Source organism: Rhodnius prolixus, unplaced genomic scaffold (genome assembly GCF_049639745.1).
Source record: "Rhodnius prolixus isolate KJV_2025 unplaced genomic scaffold, Rpr scaffold_9, whole genome shotgun sequence".
In the NCBI taxonomy this organism is placed as follows: domain Eukaryota; kingdom Metazoa; phylum Arthropoda; class Insecta; order Hemiptera; family Reduviidae; genus Rhodnius; species Rhodnius prolixus.
Window position 1 is genome coordinate 4,544,783 of NW_027411604.1, and position 20,625 is coordinate 4,565,407.

General features: G+C 35.2%; 2 protein-coding genes across 6 annotated transcripts in view; one reads left to right on the top strand and one right to left on the bottom strand.

Annotated features, from left to right (window-relative positions):
* Positions 1-9,097, bottom strand: part of LOC141454022 (uncharacterized) — an 82,946-nt gene extending 73,849 nt beyond the window's left edge. The window contains exon 1 of the mRNA XM_074127768.1: positions 9,053-9,097. The gene's annotated coding sequence lies outside the window, so the exon portion shown is untranslated. The remainder of the gene's footprint in view (positions 1-9,052) is intronic.
* Positions 1-20,625, top strand: part of LOC141454021 (uncharacterized) — a 301,530-nt gene that overhangs the window by 225,538 nt on the left and 55,367 nt on the right. For 3 of the 5 annotated variants that reach the window (XR_012458368.1, XM_074127764.1, XM_074127765.1), the window contains 5 exons: positions 3,962-4,129; positions 6,837-7,042; positions 15,109-15,270; positions 15,357-15,411; positions 15,565-15,804. The gene's annotated coding sequence lies outside the window, so the exon portion shown is untranslated. The remainder of the gene's footprint in view (positions 1-3,961; positions 4,130-6,836; positions 7,043-15,108; positions 15,271-15,356; positions 15,412-15,564; positions 15,805-20,625) is intronic. The other 2 variants (XM_074127767.1, XM_074127766.1) reach the window with 2 other exon arrangements.

Sequence of the window (20,625 nt, forward strand, 5' to 3'; positions counted from 1 at the left end):
ATAACAGAGTAACAGTAGAAGTAAATGAGTGGAGAAGTTACCCAGTGGTAACACTCCAAGAAACTGAACTATTAGTCACTCTCTTCACTAGGAGAGGAGATCACGAGGCCACTGTCTTTTAAGGCGTCTTGTCCGGGTTATCAGGAAGAGTTCTAGAAGAAAGATTTTGAGCTAGTGGGATTTATATGAGATTGCAGGTTGAAGTGGAGTTTTCTGTAGCTTGTTTTCAGCGACTTGTGTGAACAAAAGGAATGTTAAGGGTCAGTGTGTATAGTCCCAGGTTGGGAGACATAAAATGGAGCATTTATTGATAGTTGGAAGTATTTTAGATTGTAGCGATTGAATCTTTTGGAGATTGGAGCGTTTGGTTGAACCTCACAGCTCTATTCCATACGCCAAGATGGGTTCACAAAATAGAAGTATAAATTAGTCCAGAGAGAGTTTAGATTTATCGTTTTAGAGTCTTTTAAGTAGTCGATAGCGGCCTGTTCAGTTCTGTTCTTTTAAGTCTTGAAACCTTATAACAAACTTTCTATTCTTTAATAACGTTGATCCCAGTTGATCCTAAATTGGGACTCGCTGGTTTGAAGGGCCCATTACTTTACACAGATAAACTATACAGATCTTACAGTCACGTTCAAGTCTGAAATGAATCGCTGCTATCAAACCAAGCAACTACTGGACCATACTATCCTTTAAACAACAAAGTAATGCTCTAAAATCTACTCTTAAACCCCATTTGGACTTAGCTACCCGAATTATGGAGTTCATCTTGGGCTTACCTACCATTCCAACACCCCTCCTTCCACCAAATCCTTCAATCGAAAATAGTTCGTTGTATATAAACTAATTTACCAATATATGTATCTGTAACATGATTAATCTCATTCATCAAATAGCCTAATCTGGAATGTGTTATTGAAAATTACACACTCCCATCGTGTACGTCATCCTTTAATCCTTTAATCCTCCCACAATTATCCATCCCAGATAATCCTGTCCGACGACTGAGGTAACAGTGGCCACGCGGTCTCCTAATAATGTGTCAACAGTGAAATAATTTAATGTTTGGCGAGGATTTACTGAAAGAATGTGGTTAGGGGGGCTCATATTTGATTTGCTGGAGGTGAAATGTTCTAAAAATGTATTTTTTTAAAGATTGATTTAAAAATAATATTATTAACTTTATTTTTTACTTGGGATTTACTTAGATCGATGACTTTCTTTCCTCACACTTAGAAGAAAAAAACTAAACAGGCACTATCGACAACTTAAAAGACTTTTAGGTGATAGATCTGTCTCTAGACAACAAAAGACTGATTTTATACTTAGGGTTAAACGTAATTCTTCAGATCTAAAAACATTCCTTTTTTTACCTTCCAAGTCGCCGAAAACCTGATACAGAAAACTTTGCAATCACAGCAAATCCTCTACCACAAAATCTTTCTTCTAAGAACTCTTCCTGATAACCCGGACAAGACGTCTTAAAAGAGACAGTGTGGTCTCGTGATCTCCTCTCAAGTGAAGAGAGTGGACTAATAGTCTAATGTTTTGGGAGTGTTACTACAGGGTAACTTCTCCACTCAGTATGTATCTTCTATTCAGTGTTCTCATTAGTATTTATAACGCCTACGCGCTGGTATACACCCACACTGAACGTTAATATTCCTTTTATCGCACAAGTGGCTGAAAACACGATACAGGAAACTTCATTTCAACCTGCAATCTCATATAAATCCTCTAGCTGAAAATCTTTCTTCTAGAACTCTTCCTGATAACCCGGACATGACGTCTTAAAAAAGACAGTGTGGTCTCGTGATCTCCTCTCAAGTGAAGAGAGTGGACTAATTTTTTTTTTTTTTATGATTTAAGGCGTGTCAACATCTATGGTTATTGGCGCCCGGAGCTTTTTTTCAGTGCACTGCCGGCCTCCGGACAGTGTTCTCTCGTTACAGACAACACTGTCCATCACCGGACAGTGTGCTGTAAGAAGCTCCTAGGAAGAGAAAATCTAAGGGTCAGCAGCTGGATTCGAACCCGGGACCTCCGCGTGGGTGTCCAGTACGTTAACCGCATAGCTAATCCCTTCCCTGAGTGGACTAATAGTCTATTGTTTTGGGAGTGTTACTACTGGTGTAACTTCTCCACTCGTTTGTATCCACTACCATTCACTCCTATCATTGTCACTTACAGCGCTTATTGTGCCACTAATAAATGTGATTTTTGTAAAAAAATTCTTAAATTCTAACAGAAAAATACAATCTTCATGAATCCGTTTAAAATTCGAATGTATATAAAATGGCGGAAAGTGGTTTGCGCGGATAGAGGACAAGTGTTCCGGTTATTCTTGAGTATGGCGTTACTATGTGATACAATTTTGTAAAACATGGATCAGATCATGTACTAGTTTGGTGTTGTTTTCAATATTTCTATCCTGACTACAACATTGAGCATGACCTATATATGTATATAGTTGTATACGTGTGCACAGCGTATGTTGTACAACCATGTACAGAAGTGTTGGTAATCATTTATTAACGGTGTTCCCGCAAAGCTACTCTCTGTTCTGTGTTGATTATTCTGGGATCAGATTGTTGTTGGAGATGGAGTTTTGTTGCTGGAAAGTGTAGATTATTGGGGGAATAACTTGGTGGAAAGGGAGGGTTGGGGGATCCAAGTTGCAAGTTCAATTCAGTTGAAAGTTTAAAGTTAGTGTGACACCTGTCCAAATAGTCAGAAATTGCAGCGCACATGGAATTCTCCAAAACCATCCCTGGATAAACCAATCCTCGAATTGCTGCTGGCCACAGCAAAGGTGATTTAGGATTTTTTTTTATAATAAGTAGGAAAATTTTTGCTTCTCTTTATCCATTAGTTATGGAGAACGTGTCAAATCTGGAGCTTTCACAGGAATTATATTTATAAAAAGCACACAATACGTGAAAAAATATTAGCACACTCTCTGTTGTTTGCGCATGTGCGAAACGGGGCTAAAAATAAAACAAAGTTGAAAGCTCTAACTTTATTTCCCGTTTTGGTAATAATATCGCTTCCTGTAGCACAGTTTTTGGCGGATATCCTTCAACTAAAATTACTGTTTTACTGAAGCAATTATTTTTTTTAAACTTGCCTTGAGATTATACGACCATATACCACACTGAATTGACACTTAATAAAAGAAGCCTGCTGTTAGCCTGTACTCTGTTAGAAAAACCAACTCAATAGTCAACAGTCAGTCTCATTTGTGGGTACCTAAGGTACTTAGATAAAATAAGAAACATTTGAACATTATGTTGAGTTTTATTGACTAACCACCAACTTTTTGGTATTTTGGAACATTTCCGGTGACGGCACATTTATTCTCACTCTATACTGACGACGTCACTTTACTCGCCAATTATTTTAGAAGGACTATGGCCAGTTAGGGCTCAGAACAATAGTAGCTACCCCAAGCCATCAGAGTATATAAGGTCGGAACACTCAATCGCATCCAGGCATTACGTTCACTCACTGAGAATTCATTCTTACACTCTATTCACGACCTTACTCTACTGGTCATCCAGTTTAGGCCAATTCTTTTAGAAGGAATATGGCCAGGTAGAGCTCAGAACAATAGAAGCTGCCCAAGCCATCAGAATGTAAAAGGACGCCAGACTAGGGACACTCAATCGCATTCAGCCATTGCATCCCTCACTGAGAATTCATTCTTACACTCTATTTACGACCTTACTCTACACAGTCATTCAGTTTAGCCAATTCTTTTAGAAATCGTTTATATTTAGTTTACCCTAGTTATTGTAATTTAACGCTCGTTCCCTGAGTTAGTGTTAATGATAGCCACTAAACTCTTAGCCAGTAATATTATCTCTTACTCTATTTCAGCCCTTCAGCCTTCCTAATCAAATCACTAATATTCCACTCTTGCCTATAAATTATCAGCTACTTCTATCTTCTTTTTTAGTGGCTGAACTCAGCGACATCAACCTCATCTACGGCCACCAACACAACTACCACTTGCGAGAGGCAATAAATAACAGAGAGAAAAAAAAAACTAAGGAAAACTATACAAGAGAATAAATTGACCAAACCAAATCGATTTTAGCAAGAATTTATTTGTGCATAAATTCAGGTTAGTACTTGTCAACTTATGTCCCAGTCTCCTCTTTATGTAGCTAATATCTTTACCCGTTCAGCTATAAATTTGCTACTGTTATTCTAGATTTTTCAAATAAGAGTTAAACAGACTGACGCTCATTTATATTTTAAATTTAAATTTATTTTACATTCCATTTTTGTTATTACAAAAAGAGCAAATTTGGGAATGGGTTACTTTATCATCGAAAATCACGCGTAAAGAATGAGGCTCTTCTAGACTCGTTGAGGTATCGGTACAATATATATTCTGTATGCATAATTATTATTTAATTAATTGTCAGTTACTGTATACCATTATTGATGGAATTTCAATCAATTTTCTGCTCACACATGCGCACAAAATCAAAATAAATCTAATAACGATTATAAAATTTTTTTGAATATTCTCGTACGTTATTACACGCAAAATTAGATTTGCTAGTATACGAGTGTTTGACGACATATACAGGTATTTAGATGCACCATTTCGCTACGAAGATATAATATTCTCCAGTAACATCTATGTGCTTAAATCTTTTAGCAGAGCTAGCTAAGAAATATGAATGCATTTAAAAGTTATAGCCGATTAGAATGAATGCAAGAAAATGATTAGAGAAGGATCACGGTGATTTTAATTTCGGTTAAGCTATAAAGATGGCAGCAATATAGAGTACTGATCCATCCATTAGTTGGTAAGTTAGTATGTAAATAGTTGTATATAGTAGAGGGATGAATGAGTGAAGCGAATGTATTTACGAGGGTCGTTTGAAAAGTCCGTGCAAAAATAAAAACTACTTAATTTTTTGGGGTAAACCTTTTTTATTTTTCAACATAGTCTCCTTTTAGGCTTATACACTTCGTCCAACGCTGCTCTAGTTTGTTGATCCCTTCCGAATAATAGAATTTGTCCAAGTCTGAAAAATAGCCATTCGTTTCTGCAATCACCTCCTCGTTTGAATAAAATCTTTTTCCCGCCATCCATTTCTTCATATTGGGGAACAAATAGTAGCCCGAGGGAGCCAAGTCTGGAGAATAGGGGGGATGTGAAACGAGTTGGAACCCTATTTCCATTAATTTTGCGACCAAACTGCTGAGGTGTGAGCTGGTGCGTTGTCGTGATGGAAAAGGACTTTTTTGTGGGCCAATCGTGGGCGTTTTTCTTGCAGCTAGGTTTTCAAACTCCAATAACGATGAATAATATGCACCTGTAATAGTTTTACCCTTTTCCAGATAGTCGATGAGGATTATTCCTTGCGAATCCCAAAAGACAGTCGCCATTTTTGGCGCAGATTCCCCCTTGGTAACCCATTATTTAGATTGTTCTTTGGTCTCTGGAGTGTAGTGATGTATCCATGTTTCATCCACAGTGACGAAACGACGCTTAAAGCCCTGCGGATTCTTCTGGAACAGCTGCAAACCGTCCTTGCAACACTTCACACGATTCCGTTTTTGGTCAAGCGTGAGCAATCGCGGCACCCATCTTGCGGATAGCTTTGTCATGTCCAAATGTTGATGCAAAATATTATGTACCCGTTCATTCGAGATGCCCACAGCACTATCAATCTCACGCACCTTCACTCTTCTGTCATCCCATCACCATATCATGGATTTTATCAATGATTTCTGGAGTAGTAACCTCAACAGGGCGTCCAGAACGTTCAGCGTCACTTGTGCCCATATGGCCACTCCGAAAATTTTGATACCACTTATAAACTGTTCTAATCGAAGGTGCAGAGTCACCATAATGATTATCAAGCTTCTCTTTAGTCCCCTCAGGCGTTTTGCCTTTCATAAAGTAGTGTTTAATCAACACACGAAATTCTTTTTCGTCCATTTTTTGAAAATCACTCGACTTCCTCGATTCAAACGAATGCCAAACACAAAGAAATAGACCGATCTGGCTGAAACTTGGTGTGTGTTCTTCCAAGAGATGCTACTAACTAAACATAACCTCGATACGCGCCAGTGGTGCTATCTCTCTGACTTTGCACGGACTTTTCAAACGACCCTGGTATAAATTAAATTTATAATTATAAATGAATAATTAATTTTACTGTGTCATTTAATAACTAATTGTAATAATATTTGGTTATTTTCTATAGAATATTCAATTAAACTATTTCCTTTTTTTTTAATTAATGCTTTGTGTTTACAGAACAAGACCAATATTTATTTAAATGATAAAACTTAATTAATCTAATGCTTGTAATGACGCAAAAGTAGATTATTTAACTAATTACTAATATTATTATTAATAAATAATTTATTCAACAAACAGATTAGATATTTATAATAATTCCAATAATAATAGTCTACATAGTACCCCATTTTCGGTCTATTATTTATTTATTATTACAAAAAATAAATATTTAATCTTTTTTGTACATTATATTATTTATTTATAATATAGCTTGGCTAAGTTCAGGAGGCCAAAAAATAAAAATATGCATTAAAAGTATGAATTTTTTAAACTTATGTTAGTTTTTAAAATATTAAATTTTTATTTATTGATTTTGTTTAATATTGAAAAGCGATCATAAGTAAAAACCAATCAAAAAACGTATTTTTTTAACGTCGTTTCGGCAATTTTATTGCCTTTTGAATATTTAATTATAATTACAAATTTAATACAAACAATATCAGAATAAATAATTAATGACAAGACATTTGGTGAAATATCTAACTTTGATTAATAATTACAGAATAGAGTCGCAAATGAAACACTACACGTTTAGACTTAGTCATGAAGGCATTGGCAACAGACCGCTGATTACAGTATGATTATAACCAGAACACAGAGTAACCTTCTCTTGTAGTGCTCACATCAGCCACTGTTTGGGAACTTGCCTGAAATCTTTTGACTAGACTTCGTCCAACTAACCAGTGTTCACATCAAATGTTTATGTAGGTAAGTACATTGAAATAAAATGTAATTCGATTTATTTGTAATTCAATAACAGTGAAATATCATTCGATCAATCGAGCTGTACATAATTGATTGTTATTAGAGATTTGATATCTGTGCTACATCTTAGTAATAGGTTCCATCATCTTATCATATTCAATTAATATTCAAGTTGTTGCAATCAAAATTGATCTTTGATTTGATACGGGTAATTTACATAACATTATATTACAATTCGAACCAGATGTCAGACCCAGTAGCTGATTTTTTTAAAAAAAAAAAAAAAAAAAAAAGATTGCAGTTTTAAGACAACTCTAGTTGATATTCTATTGTAAGAGAAGTTCTAGAAAAGTTGGATTATGCCCTAGACTAAACTCTGATCACTGTCTTAACCTAGTCTTTCATACTTATTTTTAGTTTGTGTGTGTAACAATCAAACATTTATCAATCAAATATTTCCGAACAGAGAGATTTCTGACTGACGTTTGTATAAAAGTAAAGTAAACTAAAGCCTATTTTTTCAGGCTGGCTTTACATCCAAATACCCCAAATTAGGTGTCGTGTACGGAGGCATATATACTTTACTATAAATTTCTCATATTAACCATTAAAGGTATAGACCGGGGAATATAGCCTAGCACCGCAATACATCTTAGCTTTGCGGGTCTAGCCTCTAACCGCTCGGCTATCGTGGCGACTAGCAAACATACTTTACAGCAAATTTCTCATATTAACCATTAAAGGTATAGACCGGGGAGTATAGCCTAGTACCACAATACATCTTAGCTTTGCGGGTCTAGCCTCTAACCGCTCGGCTACCGTGGCGACTAGCAAACATACTTTACAGCAAATTTCTCATATTAACCATTAAAGGTATAGACCGGGGAGTATAGCCTAGTACCACAATACATCTTAGCTTTGCGGGTCTAGCCTCTAACCGCTCGGCTACCGTGGCGACTAGCAAACATACTTTACAGCAAATTTCTCATATTAACCATTAAAGGTATAGACCGGGGAATATAGCCTAGTACCGCAATACATCTTAGCTTTGCGGGTCTAGCCTCTAACCGCCCGGCTATCGTGGTGGCTAGCAAACATACTTTACTGTAAATTTCTCATATTAACCATTAAAGATATAGACTGGGGCATATAGCCTAGTACCGCAATACATCTTAGCTTTGCGGGTCTAGCCTCTAACCGCTCGGCTACCTGAGGCTACCCGACTAACGTTTGTGTATGTTATGGAGAATTGTTATAGAGATTTCTGGCCTCAGAATGACCTGAAATATTTTGAAGTCCGTCTTCTAGTCTTCTTCCCTTGCTTCCCAAACTTTTGTTCAAGACTATTAATGAAGGATTTGCTGTCTCATAGTTTGATCCATTTATAAATTTTAGCTCCCCTACTAACAACTTTTGTGTAATAAACACTACTTTATTTAAGAATATAATCCAAGTAGATTCTACAATCTAACCTCTCAATCATCTGCTAGTAAATAGAAAAATGATTGCAAAAAATAAACAAAAATCTGATCCATTAACTTGTAGTGATTTTGTCCCGAGAAAGATTCGTTCTTTTGCTTTGTTTCTAAAGAACGAATCAAACATTGGTGGAGATAACATATGATTTTTTTCCCACTTCGTTATTTTAACAGCTATTTCACAATATTGCTGTTAAAGATAAACTCAACATGGTTCACCCAGTATGTAAATAATTGATGACCAGTTTTTTGTTTAGGTTAGGTTTTGCCAAAACATGAAATCAAGGTTTTTATTGCATTATATTTAATTATTCTTGCGAAAAGTTGTTAAACATTTAATAATTTATTCAAATTCAAACCGTTAAAATGGTTTTAAAAACAAAATTGCTCAGAAAATTCAGTGGTTTGTAAAAAAAGAAGGGCGAATTGGAAAATTAAGAGTATAATAATGGTACATTCAAATTAGTTTGTGTCGATATCTTTCTTCTTCGGAGTACATGCTCTGCTAAAACAAAAAAAAAAATCTAGTACTTACTTCTGGTGTGTTGATTACCGGTCGCAGGTTCAACGTCTACTGAACACTTATACACAACAACGGGAAGCCCAGCTTCACCCACTTGGCCACCCACATTTAGACAGAGAGAGAGAACAGGAAGGTGAAGAGTGGCTTCCTGAAGACACACTCGCCCGAATTTTGTTTTCTTTCAGTTATAAGTGACAATTACAAGTAGATATCCCGGAAGATATCGTTTATTTTGCAAAGCATTCATTTATTTCGTTCGTCAATTTCCGGTATGCTATATTACGAAATTCAAATTTGCTTTTCTGGGTTACAGCACCGTACTTAAATATTTAAATATATATTATATACATATACAGGGTGAACCAGTAAGTAATGTCCATAGGCCTACTGTGTGTAGTACATCTAAAGTGGAGTTCAATGACGTCAATTGGCCAACTTCATATTTTCCACTGTTCGTGACGTCACTTTAATTTTTTTTTAAAAATCATTACTTTTCTGCCATAAAAATGTTATTACTCAGAATGTTTTAGTCCGAATTCGATTCTTGTTGACACGGTTAGAAAGACAGATAAATTTTCTAAAAATTGACACCATTTCGAAGCATAAGTTGTTCTCTAAACAGCCTCAATCTTCCTCCTGGATACCGGAAAAATAAAAGTAATCGAAAATTTTTGAAGAAAACTCATTAGGCCCTTACGTGATCATTATCAGACCTAGGTGCTGGCCACTTTTTATGCAAAAGTTTCCTTGTCTAATGTGGACTTTCAAACGGTATATCATTTTCCAGTATTCCTTTTACCTTCGTACGAGAAATTACGTTTGTTTTGCAAGAAAATGTGTTCACGAGCACTCAATAGTGTTAGTTTATCAAGTTGTTTAATTCATTGGAAACTCTTTTTTGGATGGACCAGCAGACAATTTTTAAAGCAGGCTGTCTTAAAATAAGGAAGTCAAAGGTTACAAAATTGCACTTTAAACATTTACTTCTGATCTCTCTGAAATAGGTATTTGAGAAAATGTTAGGAAATATTTTAAAGAAGTACTACATATTTTTATAATCGAAGGTTAATTTGCTTAGGATAGAATAGAATAAGTATTTATTATAATAAATACAATCTATTCATAAAATAAATATAGAAATGTAAATCTATTATACATTTCAACCTTCTTAATTAACTAAGTGAAGTAAGAGAAAAGTTAAGTGAGGAGGATTGGAATGCAGGGAAAAAAGGAGAGGAAAACCTGCAGCTAGTGCAGAAAGTTTTTTTTAATGTAGAAAGAGTAGGATATGTTTTATTCTTCTGTGTCTGGATGTTGTGGAAGGATCTGTAGGAGGCTATGTCGCGACAGAGTGGATTGTAATGGCAGTCTAGGATGGAAAGAAGTTTCAGTAGACGATTTTGGATATAGGAGTGTACCAAGGGATAATGGATGCAGTCTCCGTGGAGTGAGTCAATGTAGTGCGTCGTGGAGAGTCTGAGAACTTTGTTCTGTATTGTTCTCTGGAGTTTCTTGATGTTAAATACTACAAGTCAGGCTCCAGGCGGAGTCTAATTTGCTTAGTTTCAAAATGGGGTTCAGTAGAAAATTTTGAAACCAAGTCTAACAGATAAGGGAAGTTTATTTGTTAGGCACCTAGTTAATACCTACCTAATTCAGATATAAGGATTATCTGTTTGTGGGTTCAAAGGGTTGTTAAGGCTTATTCACATTCTTATCTTTTTCAACAGAGTAGTTGTGTGTGAAACTGTAATTTGGAGTAAATACAAACTATATGAATTTTTTTTTTAAGTACTTGTTTAAAATATTTCCTAACATTTTCTCAAATATTTCATAGAGATCAGAAGTAAATGTTCTACAATGGGTCTTTTAGTGAGCTTATTTTAGCTGCTGAGTCTAGAATACAACTCTAGAAATTCCCAAGTCTAATTTAATCTAAAATAATCACCACTACTCAACGCTGAGTTGTTTAAAAAAAGTAAACGATAGTCTTCAGTAATACCAAAATCGTTTTTGTTAATTATCTTCACGTTTTGAAAAAGGGAATTTAATTTTAGTTCGAATATCTCTCTCTCTCTCTCGCTCTTCTGGTATTAAATCATTATTCGCATTCAATTCATTCTCAGGCCAATTTGCCAGCCAATTAGCAGTCTTCAAGAAATGACGCCTAGTACGTGACTCGTCGTCGCTTTTCCCCTTCAATCCCCGGCGTTTCCTCCTCTGATTTATAGCTAGCTTTTCTAGATTATAACCCAGATTAGCGGGACAGGGAATTTTGTGATAACGCTATTTACCATCGTCGTTGTGCTAACGTCGTTGTTGGCGCTTTTAGTCATTCTCTACGTCGCCTTCTCTAGGCTGTTATTCTGCGTGTTTATTCAATTAGGCATTAAATTATATTATGACCAAAACTCTCTCTTCGTCTTCCACCAATTCCTCTCTCTTCTAATCCTTGGAAAATGTCGTGGAAATTTTCCCTACATACATTTTCTAGTATATTATTGTTGTTAAAATATAATTTTCTCGTCTATTTTTTTTTTATTATTATTTATTTGAGGAAATTCAACAACTTTAAGGAAAATAGTTTCCATTAATAAGGCTAATAATTTAGGGTTTTCATAATATTTAGGGAAAACATTAGATTTCCCTATTAGTAACCATAAACATTATTTCCGATTTGTATTAGGTTAGAAAAATGAGGCGGTAGCTAAGGCATTGTAGCTAGTAGAGGTTACGGCTTTCTCTTTTGAGTCAAATAGAAGAAACCACTTCCTTTTGCATGTTCTAGGGTTTCTCCATCATCAGAGTCTTTTCTTGATTTTATACCCTTAACTTGCGATTGTAATGCTACCCCAGACAGGATATAAGAGGTATTTATTTCTCTGCTCCAGTTAGTCTATACAATGATTGAACCCATTCACTGTTAAGCTTCCGGAGAAGTTTTCTATGTCTACAGTGCCCTATAGATATGCAGTATTCAATCTTTCCACTCTGCAGTGTCTCCAGAAAAGATATTTTGGATTCTAATCCAAAATCTAATAACTAGACAGTTTCTCTTACCCTAGGGCTCTATGAGGAATTCACAATGCCCTGCTAAGTGACAGATTCAATAATGGCGACCAGTTATTTGGTGGTGCGTATTCGTGTTTGGAGTTTTTTGGAGTTTGAGGGCAAATGAAGGCGAAGCGTTAAAACTTTTTATCTGACCTTAATAGATTATGTCGCCGTAAGATAGGCCCTAAATTTCCCTACGTATATATTAGAGAGACCTTTATTGATAGTGTATCGAATAAATACTGTTTTATTTCTAAAGAAAAATAACTCTCTAATATTATGACGATAATAAAATCCGTCAGCTGATTGCACTTCTTAGCATTATATACGTCAGACAAATTTAGTCTAGCGAAAAATAAATCGATGTTAATTCCGGTTGAAAATAAGGTCTCTAACTGAATTTCAATTGATATTCTTCCTATCGATTCCCACTTTTTGGTTATCTTCATAAATATTCCCAAAAAAAATAAAAGTAAAACAGAATTTTTTTTTATCTCTTTTCTATGTGAGGTGACGAAGAAGTAAAAAAAAAGATTCAGAAGTTTCCATCTTAGGATATGCGTCGGCCATCTTGGAGGAAGATTGTGGCGCCGAGTCCAAGAAGGTAGGCGCTCCTGTCGTCGGCTCACACTTGGGCTAACCTACGTGACGAGGGTGGAAATATAGTCACACTTTTAAATTATAACTCAATGGTTATAACTTTCTTTCCATTCATTTTTTTTTCCAGGAAAATGAATAAAATACCAACTTTAGCCATCGTTCCTGGCAGATATGGGAGAAAAAAAATTGTTACGTGTATGCTCTGGTGAGAACACCCATATGAATTACTCCTGCTACAATTCCCAAGGTTCTAAACCAACAAATTTCCTACAAATTTCGAACATTTGAATGGTATTAAATTAGTACCAAAATTACAGAGTTTGTAGAACCGTACATTAGACTAAAATATAAATTTAGAGCGAAACTTAACCCAGCTCCTCCTCAGGAACTGCCCTAAAACAATTGATTCTACATTTTAAATCTATCCTAAATTGACTCTAAATTAGATCTATTTTGAGCTTCTCCTCCAGGCGTGTCAGGAGAAACTCTAAAGCACTCTTATTACCCTGGTGATGAATGAACTCAAGCTCAAGCAAGGCTTACTTGGAAAGTTTTAGGAAGGGCTGTGAGAATCAGGGATAACAAACTCTCTAATGCAACTCTTCAAACGCTTTCCAGATTTTTCAAACCACAAATTAGGGGAAACCAAGCCTCCAGCATGGGTCTAGGAAGAGAGTTGGACCGGCTACTAAGAAATAACCCAGGAGGAATGCATTTTTCTTTCTTGATGGGAGATATTATAAAGGTTTGTCGTGTTCTAGTGAGAAAGTAAATCTCTTTATTTCTGGCAACCTCTCAGGCTCTCTTGGGAAACCGCAAAGGAATAGTAAGCTGGCACTTAGGAATAACCCACTTGCTGGCATTTAACTTTTCACTCTGCAGTATCTCCAGTAAAGATATATTCTAATCCAAAATCTAATAACTAGACAGCTTCTCTTCCCTAGGGCTCTATGAGGAAGTCCACAATGCCCTGATAAGTGGAAAGGAAAGGCTGTTTGCCTTTTCATCCTCAGGCGACATTCAAGAGTAATGTTTCTTTTTCACTTTCTTTCCTACTTAGTTTTGCGCAGAACATGATAAGATCACTATGATTGCATTCTTCTGCACAGTTATCATTTTTGGAAGGTCATGGCCGCTATTTATGAACTCGTGTAGTTTGGAATCAAACAGGCTGTTCTCAATTAGAAAATTGTTTATAATATCAAGACATATTCGATTAATAAGGCCATGGTAGCTGAGCGGTTAGATGCTAGACCCGCAAAGCTATGATGTATTGCGGTACTAGTCTATATTCGCCGGCCTATACCTTTAATGGGTTGATATGGGAAATTTGCAGTAAAGTATGTTAGCTAGTCGCCACGGTAGCCGAGCGGTTAGAGGCTAGACCCGCAAAGCTAAGATGTATTGCGGTACTAGGCTATATTTCGCTGTCTATACCTTTAATGGTTAATATGAGAAATTTACAGTAAAGTATGTTTGCTAGTCGCCACGATAGCCGGGCGGTTAGAGGCTAGACCCACAAAGCTAAGATGTGTTGCGGTACTAGGCTATATTCCGCTGTCTATACCTTTAATGATTAATATGAGAAATTTGCTGTAAAGAATGTTTGCTAGTCGCCACGATAGCCGAGCGGTTAGAGGCTAGACCCGCAAAGCTAAGATGTATTGCGGTACTAGGCTATATTCCCCGGTCTATACCTTTAATGGTTAATAAAAGAAATTTACAGTAAGGTAAGTTTACTAGTCGCCTCCGTCCACGACACCTAATTTGGTAGTTGGACGTAAAGCCCACCTGCAAAAATAGCCATTACAGTACTTTATTCGATAAATAAAAAGTTAATTAGTGGAAATTAAGACCTGAAAGAAATAACTACCAGAAAAATGATAATAAATATCTTAATCAATGCCCCTGTAGTTTAATTAGACCAAACACTTGGTAGCAGTCACGCTCTTCTAAAAGAGCGGATGTCCTCGTTTCTTGATGTAAACTTTTCGCTCCGTTTCCTTCACTTGTTTGTAGTGTTGGTTAAATAAAGACAGGAAAAACTAGAAAAAGAATGAGATTACACTGGTGACTAACTCATTTCCAACTACCCGCCACGTATTCACAACTAGGAAATCCTTGAGAATTTTCCACTTTCCCAAACCATCATGTCTTGGTTTAGCTTTTCTTTTTCTTTTTCTTTTTTCTTCTTTTCTTCTTATTTCCTATTCTTTTTGCCTACTACTCTTCTAGTTTTGTTTTGTTCTTTGTGCACCCACACAGTTGCTGTACACTTCACGCTGAGTCCTAGTTTTACTAAAGGACAACGAGGATTGGATAAAAACAGCTAGAGCCGGAAAACTCTAGGTTTTTCTCTCTCTATCTTTTTTTTTTAAGTTTAATCTGTCTAAATAACATTTTTCTTTTTTTAGTTCTGGAAGAAAAACTATGATGTGCAATATATATATATACGTGAGAAAAAAGGAAAACCGACTGGAAGAAAACAACTTGCTTTACTCATTTCCCAAGTTTTTCCATTTTCTGGTGTTTATACATTTATACTATATAGGTATTACAGGAAAATGTAGAAAAAGGTTATCCTTATATATAAATTTTGGTCTACTTAAGTACATATCCTAAGTTCATATTCTAAAAACGTATGCTTTGTTTTCCATTACAGATGGAGTCACGATTTGTACAAACAGGAATAAAGACTATATTAAGACTATATTAAGGTAAATTAAAGAAAATACTAATCGTATATAAGGACAGCTAGTTCTAGTTATTAACTTATTTTAATTTTTACGCAATTTTCTCGTTTTTCTTTTTTATGTAAAAGTTTTGCTTTTTATTTAATTGAATTTATGGTAATTTGTTTCTATGTACAGTAAAAACTCAGACAGACGGCTGGCTAAGGATGATGGTTGTGGAGGGAGATGGTAGGGATTAAAGCAAAGGTGGCTTCGAACGAAGAGGTCTGCTGGATATATATTTCAACATCCTTGTCTGCTACACACATCTTGGGCTCATCTATGAACCTTACGGTAGAGTTGAGCTGTGCTCCTGTCTTAGCTAGTAGAGGAAAGCTTGATTAGTGTAGTAAAGTACAGAAGTCTTTTCTTAAGCTGGTAAGTTTTACGTTAATTTCTACCGTTCACCGGACAGTGAGCTGTAAGAAGCTCCTAGGAAGAGAAAATCTATGGGTCAGCAGCTGGATTCGAACCCGGGACCTTCGCGGGGGGATTCTACGTTAAAAATATTTCAAATAAATGTTACAGATTTTCATGAATTTCATGCGAAAATGAAATAGAATTTCGTGAAAATTGTTTTTCTAGTGAAAATATAAAGTTTCAGCTTCATACATTTTCTTTTGTTTTTCTTCACACTAAGATAAAAAATAAAAAAAAAAAAAACCACTTCGTGGGAAATATTGAAAAGTCTATATAGAAAATTTTACACGATCCACAATACTTTTCCAGTAGTTGCAGAGAATAATAATAGAAAAAAGGAAAAAACATCCTTAGAAGAAGAAAAATACTGATTTGTCAACTTTTTCCATTTTCTAAAAATATATATATATATATATATCGCAGGATGTTCTATTAGTGTGTATGTAGGTTTATATGTCACGTTTGTTTCCGTAAATAAATGTGTTGGTTGTTAAGAAACGAAAGGTGTACGTAAGTATGTTTCCAAGTTGTCACATTGCATCCGCTTATCAAAACTACACATCGATAATTCTCTGCAAATGCCACATACCAAACATAGAGACAAAACTTGTGCGTATGTATTTGTTATTATTGCACTGGCCGTGGGAGGGGGGAGAATGAAACGGAAAAGAAAAATAAAATAAAAAAAAAAAAGGGCTTCAGACAGTTTTCCTTCCAACTGTTTTAGATTTTCTTCTTTTATTTTAAACCTCCATTTCCTTTCTTTCTGTTAGTTCGCTTTCGATTCTCTGCAACCGGAAAATTTTCTTCCCATTCCTTATATATTACTACTTTAGGTCGATTTACATTCCTCTTTCATTTCCTGTTTAAAGTGAAACGCTATTTGATGTAGTTCATTTGAGGAGGAAAATTTTATCTTATATATATATATATATATTATATAGTATTTGTTTGTGAAAAGAGAAAAGCGTTATAAACCTGTGGTATTCGTTGCCAAGTAGAGCACATTTTCCGTTTGTTCCTTCTGTAGTAATAATAATAGAAAAGATATGGGAGGGTACAGTATTAGCGAGGGATAATGAAGCTGACATCATTGAACATCATTGGCAACATTCTTTCCCAGGGGAACCCAAATTATATAAAGCAGGGGGTGTTAAACTCAATTCAACCACGGGCCACTTGGTGCAAAAACAGGCAAGATTCACGCCGGCCATAAACATATTTACAACATATTTTCCCTAGTTTTCCAATATCTGGGGATTCTCAGAGACTGAGAGCAGACAATCTTGATTAAGGCAAATAGATATATATATATCCAGTCTCGATCTTGATCTGCTGTTTTTCCGTTTTACTTAATTTCCTGTACGGAAATAGTTGCTCACACAAGTACGTATCTCCAAACATTTGTACAGCAAACATTTTTGGATATTTCTCACATAAATAAGAATATATTTTGGGAATTCCTACTTCGTCTTTTAAAAGCCGAATCATTCTGGAATTCCACTGAGAGTAGCGGACAGACGTATCGCTTCTAAAAGTCGCCTGAGGTAGTCATTGCGTTACCACAAGCCCAGTGGCCTTCAGGTAAGGCACTGGGCCACGTGTTTACTCGGTTTCAGTAGTTAAACGGTTAACAAGGAAGGGAAATGGTGTATATACGGTATTACCTCAATCTCCCATAAGCGCTATTTTTCTCATAACAATTTTTGTTATTGTCATTTTATTTCAGTAGATGGTGGACCACAAGAAAATACCTCAGGGGGCCGTCAGTTTGACATCCCCTGTTATAAAGGGTTGTTTGAGAATTAGATGAGACAAATCAGGAAATATTTTACCAAATTTAGTCTACATCCAACAGCTAGTATCCTAGGTCACAACGCGACTCTTCTTCACTGACATTCGGGATTTTACTGTCCTCCGACACCCTTTCATCCATCACTTAATCGAGTTTAAAGGCGAAGACTATGTTGGTAACCCTTTTTTTAAATTAATTTTTTTTTTACTTTAATTTTCTTCAAAGAATTGATATTCAGAATCATGCCCTACAAAACAGAGTCCTTTTTTTTGCCATGATTCTGGGCTTGATTCTCGATGTTTTAATAAATAAGCGTAAAATATAAATTTTATATATATATATATATATATATATAATCCATTTTCCTAAACCGGATATGAAGGCGCGACAATTCGAAATTAGCTGGCAATATACTTCTATCTTCTGAGAACCCACTATGAAGGTACTAAAGATCTTTGATGGCGTTGAACCTAAAAAAATGAAATTACATTAAAAATAAAAAATAAAAGTAAATATTAAATCTACAGTAATTAATTAAGGCATTAATTAAGAATCATCAACTCTTAATTCCAGTTTTTAGAATATTCTAAAAAAGTAAACTTCCAAATTTACAGCACAAAGTAATAATAAATCAAATTAATTTTAATTAAAAAAGAAAATTGAATAAACCTTATTAAATAATAATAAAAAATAAATAAAATAAATATACTATGTACTATGTGTGCATATATGAATACATAAAATAATAAATTATTTAAGTTTTCATTCCCATGAATAAATTTACATGCTCTTTATCTCTTTTTTAAAAAAAAATTAACGCAATTTTACTTCTGTAATTAGAATTCTACTGTAGTTTAATAATCTCTTTGAGATTTATTTTCAGTTTAAATAAAAATAAATATATATATCACGTACTTTATGTTTAACTGCTTCAAGAGTACAAGGAGCTAAAGAGTTGTAGGTATCCGTTATTGAGAACGCGTCAAATACTGAGATTTCCGGTTTGTTGGCAGTTTTTTGACGTGAATACGTCTTTAAATTTGCTATCATATGGAGGCAATCCAAAAAACCTAATGATAACAAAATCAGGGGATACAGTTTGGCATTATAGTTTCGAATCTATCGTCTATATCCAAAATTTAAATTCGACCACTGGATAGCTAAAGGATCAAAGAATTCATTACGATAAGCGAGGACTGTGACGCATCGCGCGCGGTGGAGGGCGAAGCGCCGCCATTTTGAGATCATTTTGCTGCGAGATTTGCAATTAGTATAACTTTTGAATCGGAGAAGCTACGATGTTCGTTTAAGTTTTAATCGTCAGCTGTCGTCGCAGTCTATCGATCTATCCTATCTATCTATCGATTGTGTATAAAACATTAGTGTAAAATAGTGACAGTGTATATAATAAGGTGTTAGAATAAAAAAATATTATCAAAAATATATAATGTCGGCCTATTACGCGTCGAAAAGGCAAAACCAAATACAGAGATCGTATACGGTTGGAAAGGGCTTCTCAAGAACAATCGAATGGTAATAATAAAACACCATATGACCGAGTCAAGCTGTGCCGGGAACGTAAAAGAATGAATGCGGCCGAGCGGATCAACGACGGTGTCAGTACATCTGCAGCTGGGGCCGGTTGAAATTATGCAAGTGTATGATGAAATCGCTTCTAAATCGACAACGGACTATACAGACTGCCGATTATGAAGATACATTGTTTCATTCTAAATACATAAATAAAAATATTTTATATAAAAAATATAACCCGTTCCGTAAACGTATTCACGTACAACACACGGCCGTGTCCATGACACAGGCACAGTTTTTTTGTTTTTTTTAGTAAAGACGTCATAGGTTCATTTTCATATCGATTTTTGAACTCATTGCGTTTTTGCGACTTTAATTTGTATTGAAGACACATTTGTAAAAAAGACTGACATACAAATACAAGGATCTGTTTGGGGAAATATGTAACAATGGTGAAAACTCTTTAACTAATCATTTGAACTCACCACGAGTAAGAGAGAGAAAAGAAAAGGAGTACAAAAGAAAACCTGGGAAAACCAAAAAGAAAAACACACAAAATTTATTTGATACAATTTTTTAAAATTTTCTCATAATATACTCTTTTTTTTATATTGTGAAAAATTGGTTGGCCATTTTTCACTTTCCTGTTAAAATAGTGAGCACAAAAGAAAAGCGGCTGGGGAAAGCGTGTGAAAGAGAGAGAGGGAGCTATTGACTGGACCGGCTGTCCAAATCTCCTCCAGGCCATTCGTCCTCTGTCAAGTGTAACACGGTAATGCACTGTGGCTGCAGAGAGAGGAGCAATGATGCTTCTTCTTGCACAGGAAGAAATACGTATTATAGTGCTGTTTTTAGATGGCATTGGCATGGCCTATAACCGTATTCTTCTTGTCTACTTCCTTTCGCATTCTCTCTCATTTTTTTTCTTTTTTGTTCATCTTCATTTTCCTTTAAACTTATTTCCGACTTTCCAGGATATTTCCGGTTAGAATTTACAATTTCCCAAATTTAGCATGATCCCAATTTTTCCCTTTAGTTAAATAAAGTAAAAATAATTTAATGGTCATTATTACATTTTATCTTTATCTTATTTTTTGGCCGAATAAATAAAGATGGTAAATTAGTTAGGCAATTTCCCGTAGAGAATGTGAATAATATTTAAATTCGAGAGAGTTTTCCAACGTGTCTAAACTAACTTTTCATGAGGGAACCCTAGTGATTATTCTAAAAGTTTTTAGGATAACTCTACTAAATCAAGTGAGAAAAATGCCACCAAGTCAATAAAGTTGATCTCTATATTTTATTTTCCAAATGAAAATTAAATAGAAAAAGTAGCTGAAGCTTCACTTTTCCTAGCTCTACACGCACGGCAATTCTCACGGCAAGAAATTCGATTCTTACTTTGATCCTTTATCGATTAATCGTTAAACTGTGATTCTGAACAAATAAAT